At 50.7% G+C, this 19,543-nt stretch overlaps 1 protein-coding gene across 1 annotated transcript in view; it reads right to left on the bottom strand.

The window, feature by feature from the left end:
* Positions 1 to 19,543, bottom strand: part of BOC (BOC cell adhesion associated, oncogene regulated) — a gene marked incomplete at its 3' end in the record, with an annotated part of 56,210 nt that overhangs the window by 24,550 nt on the left and 12,117 nt on the right. The window lies entirely within an intron of this gene.

The raw sequence follows: 19,543 nt of genomic DNA, 5'->3' as shown, positions 1-19,543 counted from the left end.
CATGTATGCACACAGACACGTACGCACTCCCCTTCCCCATTTCAGATTCGGTGCAGCGAATGCCTGTACTGTGCCAGCAATGCACACCAGGCAATTTTCAGGAGCAAAACACAAACATTTCCAACAAAGCATCACTGGAGATATTTGCCAAGTGTTGCTGCCACTTCTCGGCCGTGTCTGGAATGTATTCTAGCTTGAACACAAAAGTAAATGAGTAGGTACAAGTCCCGAGCTATATTAAAACAGAGGTGATCCCACAGTTTCAGAGTCTCTTCCTCAGACGCTGGCCATGTTGCTACTGGGCATACCTATGTTTCAATCCAGATGGGACTCCTTAGGAGATGTAAAAGTTTCTCAGGGCACTTCTGCAACGAGTTATTCTGAAGTGAAGGGCACCCTTTTTCAGGAGACGAGAAATGGCCAGTTCTAAATTTGTTTAAATTCAGTGCAGTGAGCTGAGGGCAGATTACGCTAATTTGGCCTAATACACCTTTACTTTAAACTCAGAGACCCAATCTATGGAAAAATTTCAGATTAACTGTTCTGCCTGAAACATACTGCCTGTTTTGAGTTGAACTACCCTGTCCGGACAAACCATATTCTAAAGCACCAACAATCTCCAAAAAACCTGAAGCCCAAGGCCACCTGTCACAACCCAGATTGCCGTGAAGAGCTGCACGCTGCAGCAGCTGTTTTGGAGAGATGTCACGAACGAACGCTAAAGCAGACAAGCCAGGTCAGAAGGGTTAAAGATCTAAGTGGCTGCACCAAGAGATACCTCGGATGTCAGACTGAATTTAGCTTCAACCAAGGGCAAAGGGCTGAAGTCAAGGAGAGACTTCCCTCTATGGACATCGTAACGCGGCTACAGCATTCTGAACTCCCTCCAGCTGCAGCACTAAGAAGATGACCTGCGAGTCTCAAAGGCGTTACAGAATTGTTCCTGTGGCATGTCTACATTGGCAGGGGAGAAGGCCAAGACCAAACCAGCCACAGCAGCCAGCCCAAACAGCAGTTATATTGCCTGTTCCCCCTGGAGATACGCAACAAGCTCATTAGCGGCAAGCACCATCCTCAAGAACACCTGGACTCTGCAGAGCAGTATTTCCTAATTCCACCATGGTCACTGATTGAGCCATCACCTGTCTGAGCATGTCCTTTCCATAACCATCTCGGTCAAAAGGAGGGGACAAGTCCCTTCAAGCATAACCTCCAAAATTAAACCTCCTAACTCCCGAAGTAAGGACCGCCACAGGCTCCCCTTGAGATGTTTGGTGAGTCGTTCAAGGCAAGGCTGATTACTGCTAGCAAGGAACCACAGCATTTGGGGAAATCTCACCAAATGGTTGGCCTCTGGTGACAGCAAAAGTGCAAGAGCACAGCATGGGGTCAGTGTCCATGGCTGGCTGTGCTGAGGTCCACATCACAACAGCAAGGATCCAGCTAGCATACATCTTGCATGCATCTCTGCAAATTGGGTTCTGCCCCCCAACACCCAGAGCACTGCTTGGGGGAGAAGTCATGGAGGAGAGACTTTTCATATAAAGTTGAGAGGAGATGAGAAAAAGAAAAGCCATCTCTGAGCTGGCGATTTTAAAAGGAAGCAACGCCAAGTAAAGTAACCTGCAGCTGGAGCTTTGCAAACGGCACAAAGAGCATCTTTACGTGGCACTTTGCAGGCCGACGTGAGCTCGCTCGGCCAGCCTGCCCAGCGGGCTCGAGGCAAGGCAGCTCCTTCCCGGGAGTCACGCAGCCATGGTTAGCGTGGCCATGAGGCCAAGATAACAAGCCCTGCTGAGAGGCAGGGTAAATCAAGTCAAGCTCGGCATGGCCCGACGTGACTTCTGGGCGGCCAGGAGCACGGACAGAGCTCGGCCATCAGACATCAGGTTAGGCATACCCTGAAGGCACCCAGAAAGATCAGCTAGACTGATACTCTAGCTACTGCAGCCCACAGCCCCGTTACAGGTGAAAATCCTCTGTGGGTAACCTCCAGTGCCAAAGCGACAAGACAGCAACTTCCCTCCCACACACCTCATCTTTCCTGGTATCACTCTCTCCTCCAAGGAGAGAAGAGACTCTCAACAATTTGTCTTTGAAGAGTTTCCCCCATCAACCAGCACGTACTGTTGTATGAGACCCCTTAGCTATTGACTTGGAGACCATCTGAGTTATTCAAGTTCATTTCTCCATACAAGACAGCCACCAAAGCACCCTTCATTATGCCACAGCCATCTTGGGCAAACCACCACTGACCACAGCCATAAAAGTGCCCGAGGTCTGTCCACACCAGAACATATGCACTGTTGACACCACCGATGTGCCACTAATTACACTCATCTGGAAAAGACTTCGAGTTAGTTTAGGCTTAAGAAAACGGGTTTAGTTTGTACCTCGCACCATCAGGGTTGCTGGGGATAGAAAGCCTTCCACCAACGCAGAAGAAACATTTTGGGGTAGGACTTAACGTCTTGTTCCTCAGTGCTGGAAGCCTACAGAGCAAAGCTGACTCATTCCCCCTATCTGGACGGGTTTGGCAGCAGGATGGAAAAATGTTGGATGGAAAAGAGTTGCTCCTTGGAGCCTATGCTGGGGGAGGGGGTAGGCAAAGACGTTCCCAACCAGACCTCCCTGCAGCTCTGCGTTGCCCGGAGCCTCTGGCCAGAAGGGCAAAGCCAAAGGCACAGAAACGTGTAACGGACCCTTCGTGAGCTAGGACCACCCAGGCACATCGATGCAGTGACTAAACTGGCTGCTCCCAGGTCTGTAAAAAGATGAAGGGCAATAGGTGGGGAGAAAAAAGGGGAGATCAAAAAAAATTTGGCCACGGCCCTGGGCAGACTGAACAGTATTGAGCAGAGACTGAGGAGAGAAGGTGTGTTGCAACAAGTGTATGGTACCTCCCCAAACCTCCAGGCAGAATATGAGCTCTAAATAGGGACATGTGGCCATTTCTTTCACAGCTGAGTGAAGTACAAAAAGTAAATGGCCAGCATAAAAATAATGAGGAAAATGAATGAAAACATCAATTCCAAAAGAACTATTAGGATCCAGGGCCAGATTTCGAAATTCTCAGCTTCCACAATTGAAGCCAGATTTTCAAAAGCATTCAGTTCTTGACATGCTGAGCTCCCCTGAATAGGCAACCAACTTATTTCGATGCCTAAATGGGAGCTGACCTCTTTTGAAAATGCTGCCCTTAAGCAGCCTGCAGTAGTGCAAAGCAAGGAACTTTATTAATCAGGCAGCTTTCGATCTGCCCGGTGTCCCCGCAAGCGCCGCCAGAGCGGGCTGCAGCAGGAGAGGCGGCAGAGGTGGGGAGCGGAGGAGGCCCCAGGCGCTCCGGTTGCCTTCCCAGAGGCAGCGGTCCCAGGCGGGGGGTTAGGCCGGGAGCCGCGGGGCTGCTGCGTGACGGCGTCCTGCTCTGCTGCCGTCTCTCCCCAAGGCAGGTATGCTACGAGATACCCCTGGTTGCCGACACTTCTGCAGCCACCGACACCAGCAGCCTCAACAGCTTAATTGCTATTTGGGAAAAGAAAGAGTTAAAGTCACTTAAAGAGCTTCGAGGGGGGAGGGAAAAACAAAAATTATTTGTTTATTTATTTTTAATTCTTTCCTGCCAGGTTAAAATAACAATTTCCTGTGGGTGGAGTGAAGGCTCTAAGTCCCTTTCTGACAGCCCAGTAAATCAAAGGAGGGGCCATTACGAGAACAAAATTAACGAGAGCTTCATCAGATACGGGGGGGTGTAAAAGCTGTCGGCTCGGCTTCCCGCCACACACCTAAGCCCAGCGAGGCCCCTGCGCGCAGCCCGAGCTGTGCCGTGGCGATGGAGGGCACCGCCAAGGGAGCGGAGCAAGAAAGAAAAACCAGAGGTGAAGATATAAAAGAGAAGAAAGGCGCGCGCGTGTGCGGGGGCGGGGGGTGATAAAGCTGGAAAGGAAAAAGGGACCTGAATTAAGTGCAGGCAGCAGAAGAGGTGTTTGTTGATTAGAAACTGAAGGTTTTACTGAGGAAATGCTGCCCACAGCCCCAAGCCCCCTCCTGCTTAACAAGGGCCGGCCAAGCAGCCCTTGTTACTGCCACGCTGTCCGTGATTTACAAGGCTCCCAAATAGGAACCAGCCTCTGCCCAGGCTCCAGGGCAGCATCCCCGCACCCCAGCTCCACGGGCAGGCGGGGGGGAAACGCAAAGGCAAACGGGGAGATGGGGAAAACTTGCCGATGGACAGGAGGGCGGTTTGGGGTTGTGGCAGGCAGCCAGACCCCGAGCCCCAATTTGTGCAGGGGGAGGAATGGTGGGAAGGGGAAGGGGCTGCTTTGCACTACGGCAAAGGCTGCAGCAGCTCAGGTCCGGCACCAGCTGGGGACACCCTGGACGACTGGAGAATTCACTGCAGCTGGTCTCTGTTTCCAACAGGTCAGGTAGGGACAACGATACTCCCAGTTCTCCGTTTTATACACTGAGACTTAGGCTCTTCAGAAAAAGCAACGTCTTACTCAGTACAGCATGCCAATTTTACTTGTAATCATTAGTTTTTAATACAAGACAGGGTTTTTTTGTTGTTCTTCCATAGAGCTTAAAGCACTGAAAAAGAAAATGTAAAAGAGAAAAGAGCCACAGTACCCCTTTGCCTTACAAATGAAGGAACCTGAGGACTAGAAGGGGAAGCTAACCTGGCCCAAGGTTATATAGTAAAGCAGTGGCAGGGCTGGAAATCAAAAGCTCTCTGACTGGGACCTCCATCCCACCAGGCAAGTTGTTCTTGCATCTCAAATCTTTCACATACCATCTGAAAAAAGCCACCATACAACTGTATAATCGTCTAGCTGTAAAACATACTGTCAAGGTGAACACCTGAGCAAGTCAGCTGCACAGTTCCCACACGATTCCTGGGCATGGACGGCAATCTGGGCACCCCTGACTGTTTCTCCCCAAACCATCAAACAGTAACATCCCAGAGGGCAAAATTAACCTCTACCAACCCCCATCCCTACTCCAAAGTATTAATTTCACACCATGAAGTTATACTCGCTCTCTCTGAAAGGGTTTGGAAAAGGAGAGGTTTGCAGCAGGAGAAATGCTCCCCCTCCCACATAACAGCATGGGCATCCAACGGGGATGGGGGTGCGGATGCCGTAGGGAGAGAGGATCCTGAATGGGAAGCGGGTGGTGTCAGGAGGGAAGAGAGAGAGGCAGCATCCAACGTTACACCACCACGTTTAAAGTCAAGGAGGTAGCACAGTGTATGTGCAAAGAGGGATAAAAGCTTGCCTGCTTCCCTCTGTAGCACTGAAAGCTCCTGACTTCAGAGTGCATTAGCTCTGTTAACATAGCCCTTGATTAACTGTGTGAGGAGTTACCCCCCTCCCTTTTTTAAAGTGATTAGGCAAAAAAGACTCTCCACTGGCTACTTGTGAGCTCAGCGAGTCCATCAAGGAGCCACGACAGAGAAAGCCTGGGATAAATCCATGCTCATAGCTGGGAGAAGGAAAATACTCAAGAGCAAAACCTGGCATGGCACCACCACCGTGCAGATGAGCGAGTTCGCCTGCAAATGACAAATCGTGCTTGGGCACTGGGTGACCCTAAAAAAGAACCACAGATTTTCTCCAAGCAAGTCCTGAGCAATTCAGCGGCGACAGACACCTCTCTAAAAAATAAACTAACTCGCAGGTAAAACAGCTCTTTTTCCTTAAACTGAACTGCTCATGCAAGCCAAACCAGCAACGAACCACACAAAACGTGCAGCAATCTTTGTGACTTTCCTCTTTTCGTCTTCCTCAAGATGAAGCTACTGCCCTGGGCAGCTCTTTTCCACGACGGCCTGCGGTATCACCAGGGAGAGGACTGGGCATGCTGGCTTCGAATTAGCAACAGGATACAAAGCTTTCCCATTGCCCATCTGACTTGCACTCACACCCCTGAAGACCCAACGCCTGCAGTTTCTGGCACCTATCCATCCGACGCTTCTCCCGAAATGAGTGCCACTTTCCAGCGGGCATTGATCAGGCTGACTTTGCTGAGCCCCAGCGAACCCCTTCGCATTGGCATTTTGTCAGCCAGCGAGCGTGAGGCTGCTTGAAGACCGAAATGCCACCCTCGTGCCGGCCACCGGCTTCCCAGTGTCACTGTGGTGGTGGCACCGCAGCGAGTGCGGCTTGCCTCGGACGATGCCTGCGGCACGGTGGTCCCAGGGTGGCTGGACCCGCCAGCCGGAGACAGCCCTGCTGCAGGCGGGCCAGGGATGCGAGGATGGCCTTGCCCTGCGGGATACACCTCCCTTTTTCCGCAGCTACCACGAGAGGAGCCCTGTGCTAAAACAGAGTATGCACGCTGGCTTTCGCTGCCCTTCGGCGCGCCCCGAAAACAGCTCCAGCCCTTGAAAAGACAAGGCTAAAGCGTAAGAAAGAAAGAAAACCCGCGTCCTTTCTTCAATATCGTGCTCCCCCCATGCCCTAGACACTTAATTTCCCTCCTTCCCCCCCGGCTTCCCCCTCCATTCTGAGTAAATTCAATTTGACAACCCTGCTAATTGGATAAACGCTGCTCCCTGCGCTCCTTTAAGGCTGCCCGCTTTTCTCTCCTTGTTTTTGGAGGGCGATTGTGGCTGTTCTTTAACATGAATTCCATCTGCTTTATTTCTCCTCTGCCCATTCAAGACCCCTCCTGAATATGTATGAGGGGCTGCGCCCCCCCACCCCCTTTCTCCTCCATCCCACCTCCCTCCCTCATCGCCCCCCCGTACCTCTCCCTGCCCTCTCCCATTGCCCGGGACAATAACCCCCCAAATGCCCCCTTCTCCCACCCCGGCCCTTTTTGCTTTAGATAAACACAGGCAGTGTCAAGTGTGAGGAGGGGGGGGGAAGGATGGGGTTCAACTGCCAGTCAAGCCTCGGGCCCTCAATGAAGCCCGGAGGCCTACCCTAATCTGCTGCATGCTTGCCATATGGGAGCTGTGTTGCCCTGGGAAACACTAACAGGCAGAACGGAGCTTAATAGAGTCCATATTCATTGTAATGCAGTGAAATGGCTCGAGGGACTATTGCCCCTTGGGTCTGTTTTCATTCTTCTGTTCCCCCTCTTTCTTTTCTCTCTCTCTCTTTTTTTTTTTTTAATAAATTTTTTTCCTCCCCTCCTTCTCCCCCCTCCCTTTTTTTTTTTTTTTTTTTTTTTTTTTTCCTTTTTTTCTTCTTTCTTCCTTTCAAAAGGACCAAGTCCCTGGAGAGCTCTAATCTGGAGAGGCTGGGGGCTCCCTGAAGGGCCGGCCAGCCAGCGGGGCAGGAGCGGGAAGGGGGAAGGGAGAGGGTGGAGGTGGCTAGGGAGGCGAAGGAGAGGTGGAGGGCAAGAGGAAAGTAGCAACTAATAAGCATGCAACCGGCCAGCTGTCAAGATGCTGACAATACTGCTTCGGGTGCAAAGAGCCCGGCAGCCAGCGCTGGCACGGAGGCTGGCGCAGGTCCTCCCGGGGAAGCGCTCGCCTCCCCTAAGTGCCTCCGTCCTTGTCTGCCGAACGCGGCACAAGCGACGAGAGGGGGGAAAAAAAAAAAAAAGAGAAGGGCACAGATGGAGCGTGCTGCGCAGCCTCTTCAGAAACAAAGTGCACCTAGGAAACAGATGTTGTTGCTGCAACAAGCCCGGAGCTGCTGGCTGCTCTCTGGCTCCTTCTCCCAAGCACGCAACGGGGGAAAGCAGCCCTGCAGCAGTTGCCGGGGCTGCCCCTGCGGCCGGGACAAGATGCCTCTCTGGTCAAAAGCTTTCAGTCCAACGTCAGTCCCAACCTGGGAGAGCCGCCATAGCTTCAGACCAACTTTTCCACCTCGCTCCCCACCCTTCTCATCCTTGATCCACCTGTAGACTGTCCAGCCTCCCAGCTAACATCCTAATGTAAAGAGTTGAGGACCCCCAAAGGGAGCGCACATCCGCAGCGCTTACCGAGCAGTGCAGGTTGTGCACCTGGGGGGCTGAACGTCAAATGCCAAAGAATCAGCAGAACTGCTGGCATCGAGGTCCTGCGAGACCCCGAGCAAGCGTACGCAGGGCTGCAGCTCAACCTCCTCTCATGCCAAAGCTGGTGTCAGGAGAAAGGGTCAGGATCTCCTTGGAAAACCACATCAATGTAGCCACACACTTGTGGAGATCAGTTACCTACTCTGGAGCATTTTCAGTTTGCCCCCACGCCTGCTACAAACTCAGCTCACGGTGCAGCAAGAAAGTCTGACTTATCTGAGGCTTCGCAATGGGACAACGTTGCATCTTCGTGGTGAGCAACACTGCAGAGGAGGCGGCAGGAGAGGGGTCACCCATTGACACAAGTGTGATGTGAAAACACACCTTCAGTGCAGTAAATCCCTTGCTTCTAAGACTGTATTACTTGCCTGAAGCATCCTATCTCTTGCCATATGAAAACAATACCTGCTTCATCCTTCACACCACAACTAAAGCCAAAGATCAGTGTCAATGCAGAGCTGCAGACAGCTGCCGTACTAAACGCAGTGAAAACCATCTCGTGTCCGAGAGACTTCACACCACTGGCTAGAAGGGTTACTCACTTTAAGATGTTTGATACAAATGGTAAGAAAATTTATCTATTTACACCTTTTCCTATTTGGACAGAGAGGCATGTAGCAAGGAGCTGGGAAGGAGGGAGAGCATGCACCTGGGCGAGGAAAGCCCAGGGGATGGCTCCGATGGGGGCTGATGGCTGTGGGACCCGCAGGAGGGACGGTGAGCACTGGGCGATGCTGCTGGCTCTGGTCCGGGCTCCACCGCGCCAAATCCCACACCAACGCGCGCCAAGCGTCAGGTTGTTCCCCTCCCTGTCAGCAACTGCAGCGGCGGAGAGCGCCGGGAGGGATGGGCAGTTCCCACCCGGAGCCGTCATCGCCCAGGCACAGATGTGCCTGTGGCTAGTTTACATTAGTCAGGACACTGCTTTTGGTTTTCCCTTCTCATCCTTTCCAAACAAACAAAAAAAAAAAGAAAAAAAAAACACCAACCGAAAACTTGAAGTCTGAGGTTGAGGCTCTAATCGCCTCTTGGGTTAGCGAAAGGTCAGAGAGGAGGCAGGCCCAGCAGATGCAGGGAAAGTGATGCCAGGCAAAAGCCCTGCAAGATACCAAAGGAAAGTGGGGAATAAAGGTGGCAGAAGGGAAAAGGCAGGAAAATTAAGTTCAGATGAAGAGGTCAAGAAAGAAGGAGAAATAGGGAAGTTGGGATTTTGGCCGATTTCCTTACGCTGCCATTTTTCCCCGCCGCTCCAGGGGCTGGGCAGGCAAGCAGTGGGCAAGCTCACCCACCACATGTGAGCCCAGGCTCAAGGCCTTGCCCTGCCTTCCTCAGAGCAGGGGCTGTCACCTGGGACCACCATACCTCAGGCAAATCTCTCCCTCTCCCCAGCTGCCACTCTTCCACTTTATTTCAACATGCGTTACTCATGATAGCAGGAAAGCCACTCCTGTTCTCATTAGAAACTCCATCCTGCTCCAAGACAAAAGTTCAAGCAACAGATGCACTTCCATAGCATGCTCTAGTGCCAGTCCCACAGCATTTTTCCTCTGCTTCGCGTCGCTTCCCCAGCAGCTCTCAGGAAGCACACACACACAGCCAACCCTCACCCCCACAACTGCAGGACACCACCACGGTGACCAAAACAAGCGTTTCGCCACTGATGTGGCAGCAACGTTATAAATCCCGCATCCTACGCTACCTAACATCACCCTACGGTCTCTCTGCAGCTGGACCAGCAGTCAGGAAGGAGCCTCGGGGAAGGAGGACCACAAATCATCGCAAAGGTGTGACACGGAGCTGCTCTGAAGAGACCGATCTCCGTTTTATTGTCTCCGTCATGTGATGGGGTCAGGCTTGCAACAGGACAGACAATAAATATCACAGCATCCATTCATGCTGGTAACCACCAGATGAAACACTCCTCTCTCTGAAAGGAGAATCCGTATAATATAAAGCGAAGCACAGAAGAGCGGTATACCAGACAAACATCCCCAGTCAGCATCTGCATGAAGTGCCACAGGAGTGCCTGGGGAGCGGGGAGCGTTTCGGTGTGTCCGTCGGCTACGGCCACCTCCAAACCAAGTCTTGGAAGCTCTTGATCACAGAGCAGATCACAAGACAGAGAGACAGTGGCTATGGATGCTTTATGAGAGCAGCACACTTCTTTGTATGCTTAAACATGAACCTACCTTTAAGTACCAAATTAAAAAAAAAAAAAATCATCTTCGTCTAGGAACAATAGAAAAATCTTGTCCGTGTCCAATTAGGAACAATAATAGACTGAAACAAACACACAAACAAAAACCAAACCAGAAAAACCCACAGAAACTGCCAGTGACACTGTTAAGCCTTCCTTGGGGGAAGCTGCAATGGGGAAATTTTCCTGTTGGAGCAGAGCAAAGATTTGGGTAGCTTTCCTAGCTTTTGAGCCTTCTTCCAGTGTGTATTTGAAGAGCAGGGGTGCCTACAACAGTTGCAGTAAAAAAACGACCAAGCTTATATTAAATACAAGGCAGCGGCACAGCAGAAATACCTGCTAAAATAACGCATCCAGAAGATCAGAGCGGGGGACTTGATTCTGCCGCCTCCAAAATCAGCCTGATCTTTGCCATGACTTCAATGGGAGCTGGCCCAGAAACTGCATTAACAAGCACGAGGCTAGTTTAACACAGTTGACATCAAAATCCAGAAGAGCATACAAAAGAGACAGGACAAAGTACTCGCCAGCAACGTCAAAACAAAGTTTAATCCCCAGATGGCTGGCTTTAGAGCCATCCCCATCACCACCATAAAGAGAAACTGCCTTCTAGTTTGCACTCCTTTCAGCAATGACTTGTTGCTGGGATGCAAAAGAGCACAAGCCCATTTTTCTTGTCCTTTGAAGATGGTATTTAAAAGTTGGTTTTTTTCCTTCTCTTTTATAAATTTGGGAATAAATGGGAGCTTTTACTCTCCATAGCTGTCACTTAAATGCTTTTCACTAACGATAATCATTTTGGTTATGGGAGCAGGTCAAAAGCCTCTAGGACTCTCTGCTGGGACAAATTTCCCCTGGAAGACATGTCACTACTCCAAAAAACACAAGAGGAAGCTCGAGGCCAGCAAAACAAAGGGACAGAAATGACTGCCCATAGAAAATAGTCCGGCGGGTGCCAAACGCCTAGGTGGGGTGCAGGGGCTCGGTGCCGAGTGCCAGCACTCAGACGGGCTGAGCCACGGCTCTCATTCATGCTGTGACTGGCGGCCACCGTGCTGCTCCCAAATCCCACAGGCCCACCCAGAGGTAAAAAATGATGGGGGACACACTCGCAGCAGGGTCTCAGGACGGGTGACAGATTTACCTTGCCCCGGAGATGAAGAGGAGACAGTCATATCTCTTGGTTTTTTTTTCCAAGATCGTGTCTGCACGTCATTTGCCCGGTTTATCATCCTAGCAATAAACACGCCTCTCCAAAAATGATGGTCCAGTTGAGGACAGCGACCCAAACGTGGGCAGGAGATGGAGCAAGACCTTGCATCGCCCTGCAGAGATGGGCAGGGCTGGCAGCTGGTTTCTCCCTCTTTGCAAAGGGATGCTCCACAACAAAAGGATGGGAAAAGCGTTGCCGCAGCACCACACTGCCACCTCGGAGCCCTTCTCAGCTGCCCGCGCTCCAGCCTGCCATGAGGACACGCTGGTGAGAGCTGTGGCCAGCACCTGCCCCGGTGTCTGACACGACCACAGTACCAATGCCCTCCAGGCAGCAGTGCCCGCGCCGATGGGGCACAACACAGACCTGTTGCTGGCTCCCCGCTCTTCACCCTTGCCCGTTTACCCTCGCACCCGCATCGAGAAAGCGAGCGCAGAGCCAGAGGCACCTCCCCGGGCCCTTCACGCAATAAGCACCAGCAGCAATTCCAGCTGCAAAGTTTGCTTTCCTTGACGCACAGTTTACTTTCTCCATTCCCCCGCATCCCGCCCCTGCCACTTACCCCTCACTCCAAAAAGGCTCTCTCAAACAGGCTTAAGCTTTAAACAAATAAGGGCTTGGAAAGCGGCAGCCTGCTCCTGTTTCCCTCCCCACCGCCCCTGCTCTCCCCCCGCCGCCTCCACCTCTGAGCCGCGGCGAAAGCGGAGCTGGCGAGCGCCGCGCAGGCATAGAAAACAAACACGTGGAGCAGAGCCAGCTGTGAAGTCGGATTTGGCATATGCTGTTTGCAAAAGGAATAAAAGCACATGGGAGAAGGGGGAAGGGGAGAAGGGGGGCAGGGCGGGGAGCCGGGGGTGCCCCGGCCGCAAGGGGAGAGCGTGGCTCCGTTACAAAGGCCTGGCACACGCCCACGGGAGGGTCTGTACGTAGGGGTGCTGATCCTGTGCCCTGCGGGGATGGGGAGGGAAGAGACAGGACCAAAGCAACATTTCCCGAGCTATTTGGCATCACGCTCCTCCACCCCTTTTCTAGCAAGCCGGACTGTTTTTGCACGCTCTTGCCCTCCCTCCCAGGCAAAATTAGTGTGTTCCGATGCAACACGTGAAAAATAAATACACTTTTACCTCCTGGGGCTTGCAATTCTCCCCCTCTCTTTCTGAGGGTTTCCTATCCCCTGTGCACAGGGCCCCACAGCGCAGGAAACACTGACCCAACTTCCCCATCACTTCAGCTGAGATTACCTATGTTGAGGGCACATATTCACACTAATCCTCCTACTCTTTTTTTTTTTTTAATTTATTTCTTGCCCCCACTCTCAACTGTCCCTTTCTGGAAGGGTTTCAGACAAAGTACCCCGCCTCTTACACCCAGGCTCCCAGGGGACAGCAGCTCAGGTATTATTCTGCCCTCGCCGGTCTGGTCTAGCCGTGGGAACGGTACTCGCATGCTTTAGGAACGGATCACCTGTGGCCTTAAATCAACGCTAGATCCATGCAGGTTTTCCTCCATCTCCCCCCTCTCCCAGTCATCTCCAAGCAACACGAAACAGAAGCCCATACGCTTTGCCTGGTTTGGGGTAGAATCCAGCGATTTGACGTGGTTTGCTTGTGGTTTCCACCCAAAACCATAAACCACCCCAGGTTTGCTTGGAAGGTCCTCAGCTGGGTTTGGAGGCAGTAAGAAAAGCAGTAGTGTCCTACCTGGTCTTGGACCTCATCCAAAACAGGCCAGCAGCTGGACAGATTAACAGTCCAGGCTGACCACCCAACCACCTGCAGACATGTTTTCACCAGTCTCGTTACCACCCCTGAAACACAGCAAGATCTTTCCCCTCTCCGGGCCTGTCGTGAACACTTGTCCCTCAGCATCGCTCCAAACCACCAAACTGACAATAAGAGACAATATTTCTCTTGTTGGATATCGCTCTTCTTGTGAACTACGTCATGGACACCTGATCGCAGCCAAGGAAGGTAACTTACCTTGGAGAAATCTTGCAATTGCCTTTTTGTTCTCGGGTGGAATTTACCGGGGTGCCAAAAAAAAGCCACGGATCGCTGCAAATAAAGCATTGCTCGAAAGCAACCAACCAACCCACTCTGATCTCCTTCCTTTTGGGGGCAAATTAGGTATTGCAAGACAAAAAGGGATAGAAACTCATAGTCGTGGAGGTTATGACGCCACATTTCTGGAATCACTTCTTCCTCTATGGGACAAAACATACCCCTACCTTGTGTCTCAGCTTCCCAGGTTGCAAAAACAGGAACAGCAAACCCCAGCTGGAACAAGCAGTAACCAGATGAACGTGAGTCAAACAATTTCAGATTCTCAGATGAAAGGTGCTAGACAGGTACGCAGTCTTATTATCTGTACTGCTTCCTGGTAGCTCCAGGATTTCTGGATCAGCGAAATACAGATGTCAGCGTCCTGGGGATACAGCCTCAGTAACTGAACCAAGCTGGGAGGGGCAGGCTGATTACAACAAGGGTGAAAAAAATGAATTTGCACCACACACAAAATATTGCGGTTAAGGGAGACAGCAACCCAGAGATTACTGACAACAGAGAACAGGATAATTCAGCGGGGTTTGTCAGACTAAACTTTCTGTAATCAGACCCCAGGGAAAGTGTTTGTCAAGCAAACATTCAAACATGCAGCTGCCAAAAACTAAGTAAACAGAGAAGGAGAAGCAGTAGAGTCAATGTGGCACCATTTGCAAACGCCCCGTGATCAGCTGTTAGAGGCCAACCGAGCCCATCAGCAGGCGCTACTGAAGCCAAGGGGCTGAGCTACTCCAGGAAGACCCACCACCAGGCTAGATGAACAAGGAGCAATTCACACCTTCAAAATGTTTTCATCCAGCACAGGATTTGCAGACCTGGGTAGGTGTGGGTACAGCAGTCTGTGTGGGTTCAGTGGACGCTTTCCTGCGGCACATGCGTACACATGCAACCACCTGGGCAAGTGAAATGAAGCCAGACTCCAGGCTGAAGGGAGTCCTCCAAGATAACAAGTGATACCCAACAGCTATTGGTAGCGCACGTGTATTTTCTGTCCCGCTGTACCTAGAAGCCTGTGGTGGTAGTTACCATGCTCACGGGGAGCCAGGGACCCAGGCCAAACACGCCACAGATCTAAGGGCAGGTCGACTGATCCCAGCCCTGAAACCGAGGGTGCTCGGTGGCACTGAGCAAGGCTGCAAGGCTGCACAAAGGCCACAGACACTCTCCATGCTTTTTATTTAAGTTGGCTAAAGCCAACAGGCAGGAGGGAAGGGGACCTCCAAGAGGCAAAGGAAATTTCTTTTAGTCACACAGAGTCTGCAGTGGAGCAAGGGAGGGAAACATTGGTCTTCTGCTTCCCACCCAAGTGCCTATCCATCGGTCAGTGCTTCCCACCCACGGTTCGCAAGACTGCTGAGAGGGGTATGTGGATGACTTAAGGGGTCCAAGAAAAGGGATGAAAAATATGCAAGTTCAGATTTACTGTGCAATAAGTTGTGCACATGAAATTTCCAACCAGGTCTATTGACCTCCATCGGAAAGTATTCAAGATTGCACATGTCGAAAAATAAAGCTGAAACCCATCACAAGTCATCATGCAGACACATCTGCTGTCCGCATGCCCCTATTCTCCCCCACCTCATCCTGACGGGTGACACCAGAGTGGTCTTATATTCGTTTTCTACAGATCAGACCTCTCTTGGCTGTCTGGAAAGAAGCGTGCAAGACACAAGCGATGTTTCAAGGCCAGCATCGGATGCATCACCTCTCTGTTAGTCACTGGGTGCTGATGTGCCCACAGTGGTGCTGCTATAACCACCCCTTGGCACGTCTGGGGCCAGCTGCCCTCTGTGCAAGTGACCAAAAATTCACATGCTGCAGCCAAAGCTGCTGGGAAGAGGAAATTTGTGGTCTCCAGCCCAAAGTTACTGACACCTTCTTTGGAGCTGAAGATTGTGTTCATGCTCAGGAGGTTCGTGGGGGAATTAGGAAAGCTGTTATTTCCCTAGCTGGACAAAAGGGACTGTGAGAGAGCCAGAGAGACTGCAGGTCCTCATGAAGAAAGGGGTTTGCAGGTTTAGTGGTGGTGAATAGTGACTCCGCCTGGGTTTACAGAAAGGGACTTTATGCATTTTATGCATACAGCATTGGTCCCCTCCAGCTCTGAGGGAAGAGGGTGGTCTTCCCAGGAGAACTCCATCCAGATTGAAGAGGCTGGATCTCCATACCAACAAACAGCCTGGCACCATAGACTAAAACCCTTGGGTTTCTTTTAATCAGGAGGTACATGACCTCCTCTGGAGTCGTGACACAAGTGCCCCAAGTATTTACAACCTGGAAAAGATCTTAATGAAGAGATAGAGTTGCTTTAACTTTCCCTTCTCTGCTCCCCTCCTGTATCCCCACCTTCAGTTTGCTACTGCACAACAGCCCTGGGGCAATTAAATCAGCAGCCTACACACCATGCAATATTTATGGCCCAAGGCAGTCACAAATATAGCAGTACTTGCCTACGGAGGTTTTCCACCCCCCATACCCTCCAACAACATAATTTTCTTGCACGGGAGACTGGCTCAAAACAAAGAGGAGGAACCAGCACTGCGACCTCCCAGCGGTCCCCAGCACAACCATGAGCTACCCAGGTCTGGGCCTTGCTGCTGCCCCGGTCCCAGCAGTGCACGGCTCCTTTGGTCAAAGGACAAGGTGTTTCCCAAGCATCTTGCACATCACAAGGCAAAAGTACTCCCTGCCTCCTGATGGGAACAGCTGAAGCAGAGTTCCACAGCATCCCAAATCCCACCAGGTGCTTCTGGCAGGGCAGGAAACAGCACAGCGGTCCTGACCCCCTGTAAGGAACACGCTGATTTTGTTTTTCAAATGGTAACCGCACTAGTTCTGGACCCTCCCTGATAAACAAGCGCAGATTTCTCATCCGCTCATTATGGTTTCCAACAAGAACCTCGGACTGTCGTTCGCATTTAGTCACAACAGCAGACTTTGGCTTGAGAGCATTCAGGTCACCTGGCCCATGTAACACAACAGAGCCCCGTTTTAGGTCCAGGACTTTGGTGTTTCCCTGCATGGCAGAAGTGGGATGACAAAGGGTTAAACCTGGTATAACCTCAAAAATCGCTCTTTGCTTTCCAAAGCAAGAACATCTTTGGCAGGGTCCCCATCTGGAAAATGACATCCCGTCCCCCCTCGCTTCCCCCTCTTCTCCCCCTGAACTCAGAACAAAGCACTGCACTGCCCAACATGCTCCTCCACTGGTTTCATCTTGGTCCAAACGCTTGTTGCGTTTCAACTCCTGCCAAAAAGAAATGCATTAAAAATATATATAAAAAAAGAAGTCATGTGTGGGGCAGGGGGAGAGGAAGCAGAGAGAGTAGAGGGAAGTAATTAAAATTGAATCTTGATTAGCTACCAGTGGTGGAAAAAGGAAACAGTGGGGAGAGGAGATTTCTCTCTTGTGATATGTCATCTTGAAGCTGAAACCAGCAGGCCCAGAGGAGACAAGACTTCTCCACACAACCCTCTACCTAGGACCAAACCTAACTTGCTTTACGTTTCCAGTCCACCACATGCCACCCCACCATCATCAGAAGAGGCATCTTCTTCCTCAAAACAGTTTCCTGCCAATCCCCACACACATTTCTCACCACTCTCATAGCTGTACCCTTTCAGCGTTCCCCCACCCCACACTGAGCCCCCTTTGGCAGAGGGCTGGAGGACACAGCACAGCTGGCCTGCCCTTGCTGGCCTTTCCGCCTTCACTACCAAACACAAAGGCTTGGCCATTGCAAAGCCATAGGGAATCCTAGAGGAAATGTAGCCCGAAGGAGATGGTTTGTGCATGCTCTGTGGATAAGCTGGATGGGCCAAATGAAGAGCCCCAGACTGGCTCTGTCTCCCAAAGAGACACTCTCCAGAAAAAAAAAAAAAAATTAAAAATCACATTGGCTAAAGAAGCATTTAAAAGCAAAACAAAAAAAAACAGTCCAATTTGGAGAGTGTATAGCTGAACCCAGGGACACGCAGAGGATGTTTTTTGTTCCCTCAGTACAAAAGCCCTTGGTTTCCCCTCCTCCTCATTCCAGCATTTCCCCATCGGGGGTGTCAGAGACAGTTCAAGGCCTCCCAGCAGCGCAGACAAAATTGGGTCTTGCTGCCCTGACGACAAGTGACTGGGGGGCTACGGGAACCGGGGAGATTTGGGGAGCCCTGAAGAGCTGGGCAGGCTGAACCTGCTGCCCCCGGAGGATGGCCAAAGGGTCACCCCTCCAGCATTCCCGTCACCTGCCGCAGGCCGGTACCTCCCTCCGGGGTTTGGCTTCCCAAGGTGTGACTTTGGCTCGCAGGCTGCAGGGCTATACCATTTTGATTCCCAGGGCTCGCTTGTGCTACAGCTGGCGCTCTGCAGCATGTCAAAGAGAGGGAGAGATTAACTCCTTTTTTAAGTATCTCATTACTGTTATATTTTTAAACACAGCTGGTCGAAAATTTTTCGGCAAAGCCATAAATAAATAAATACTTTAAGGAAATTTCCTGCGATTTGAAAACTTTACCTACTGGTCTAGCCTTTATCAGATGGTATTCTCTCTCCAGTATGCATAAGCGCCACTTGCTTTCGCTTTCTCTCCTATATGGACCAAATGATTGAACCACTGATAAAATGTCAAGATTTCACTGCCTGTACTGTTTGAGATTTTAGCAACCACCTTCCTGACCAGTGCAGCAATCACATACTCATTTTTTTCCCACCTGATGACCTTTCATTTTCCTTGTAAATGGTGATACCACCTCCCAAGACCCAAAGATCCAGACACTGAAAACATATCTCCTAACCCTGTCTGCAAAATACTTTCTTCCCTGCTCCTTGGGAGAGAGACAACAGAACACAGCCAACTGGTACTCTGATGGGTTTTCCTCTTTTGCAGATCATCCCGTGTTCCACCAGCTCCCATGCCTCCATCCTAGTCAACTTGGTTTAGACAGCAATCGGTTTCTACAGCGGTGGACAACATTCAAAATCAGCATCTGTCCTGACATCCAACATAAAATAAATAAGTAGGACAACACTACCCACCACCTTCTGTTAGCAATCTGTTAAGGAAAGCAAACAGTCACCCACTTCTGAAGAAGCCTGATACGGGAGGCAGCGTTTCTCTTCTAGGCCGTCCCTGTCTGCCAGTGGCAGACAAAGCCTGTTTAGCAGCATCTGTACAAGACTTTACTATTACGTAAATAGCAAATAACGTCTCGGGGCCAGCTGAGAAAAGGGGCTCCAAGCATGAGGCTCTGCACATGGAGCAATGGAAGTGCTCGCCCCGAAAAGGCTGCCCTTCTACAGTACTTCTCATTTCACCAGGACGGTGCCCATTTAAGCCCCCTTCAACGTTGGAAGAGATGGCTTAGAGCTCCCAGCCTCCTCACCCAAATGCTCCTTATAGCCCAAAAAAGGAAACAAATTCATGACCAAATAGCTTCCAGTATTTATTTCCAGGCTATTGTTATGTGACTGCATTTGGAAGTAAGGGAGAAAAACAAATACATGACTGTGGTCAGTGTCTGTCCTAGAACAGGGGAAGAAAAAAAAAAAAAAAACCCCAAACCAAAAACCAACTCCAAAACCCAATCCTTGTTTTATATGTTTAGTCATTTTTGAAGAAAACCATATGCAGTAAGGAGACCAGGAAGAAACAGTGACACCAGCCCCTGGGCCTCAGGGGGTGACAACAGGAGAAGCAGAACCGAAGTGAATCTCCTCTCCATCTATTAACGTATACTGTTCAGCCCAAAAAATTCTTAAAAGCCCCAGCAGTGGTCTAAGCCAAGAAGTCTACTTCTTCCTCTGTCGCAAAGGACTAAGATGTTTTTGTGCTGTGAATTATCAATTTAGAAAGCCTTTTTAATGCAAAAATCACCTTTGCCTGAGAGGCATTAGTAGGTGTTTCACAAAAAAGATCAGGTCATCCTCTCCAAAGATTCACCCAGCAGTGGTCTGGGAGAATATAGCAAACGTCTGACATTTGCTCACTTGCCTACCAGGAAAAAAAAACATTTAAAACTCTTGAGATCTTCCAAAGATCCTTACATTACTGTCTAGTAAAGGGACATAAGGAG

This window comes from Platalea leucorodia, assembly GCF_965183815.1.
Source record: "Platalea leucorodia genome assembly, chromosome: 2".
Classification (NCBI taxonomy): domain Eukaryota; kingdom Metazoa; phylum Chordata; class Aves; order Pelecaniformes; family Threskiornithidae; genus Platalea; species Platalea leucorodia.
The sequence above is the reverse complement of the archived record's forward strand: the minus strand, read 5'-3'. Positions and strand labels throughout refer to the sequence as shown.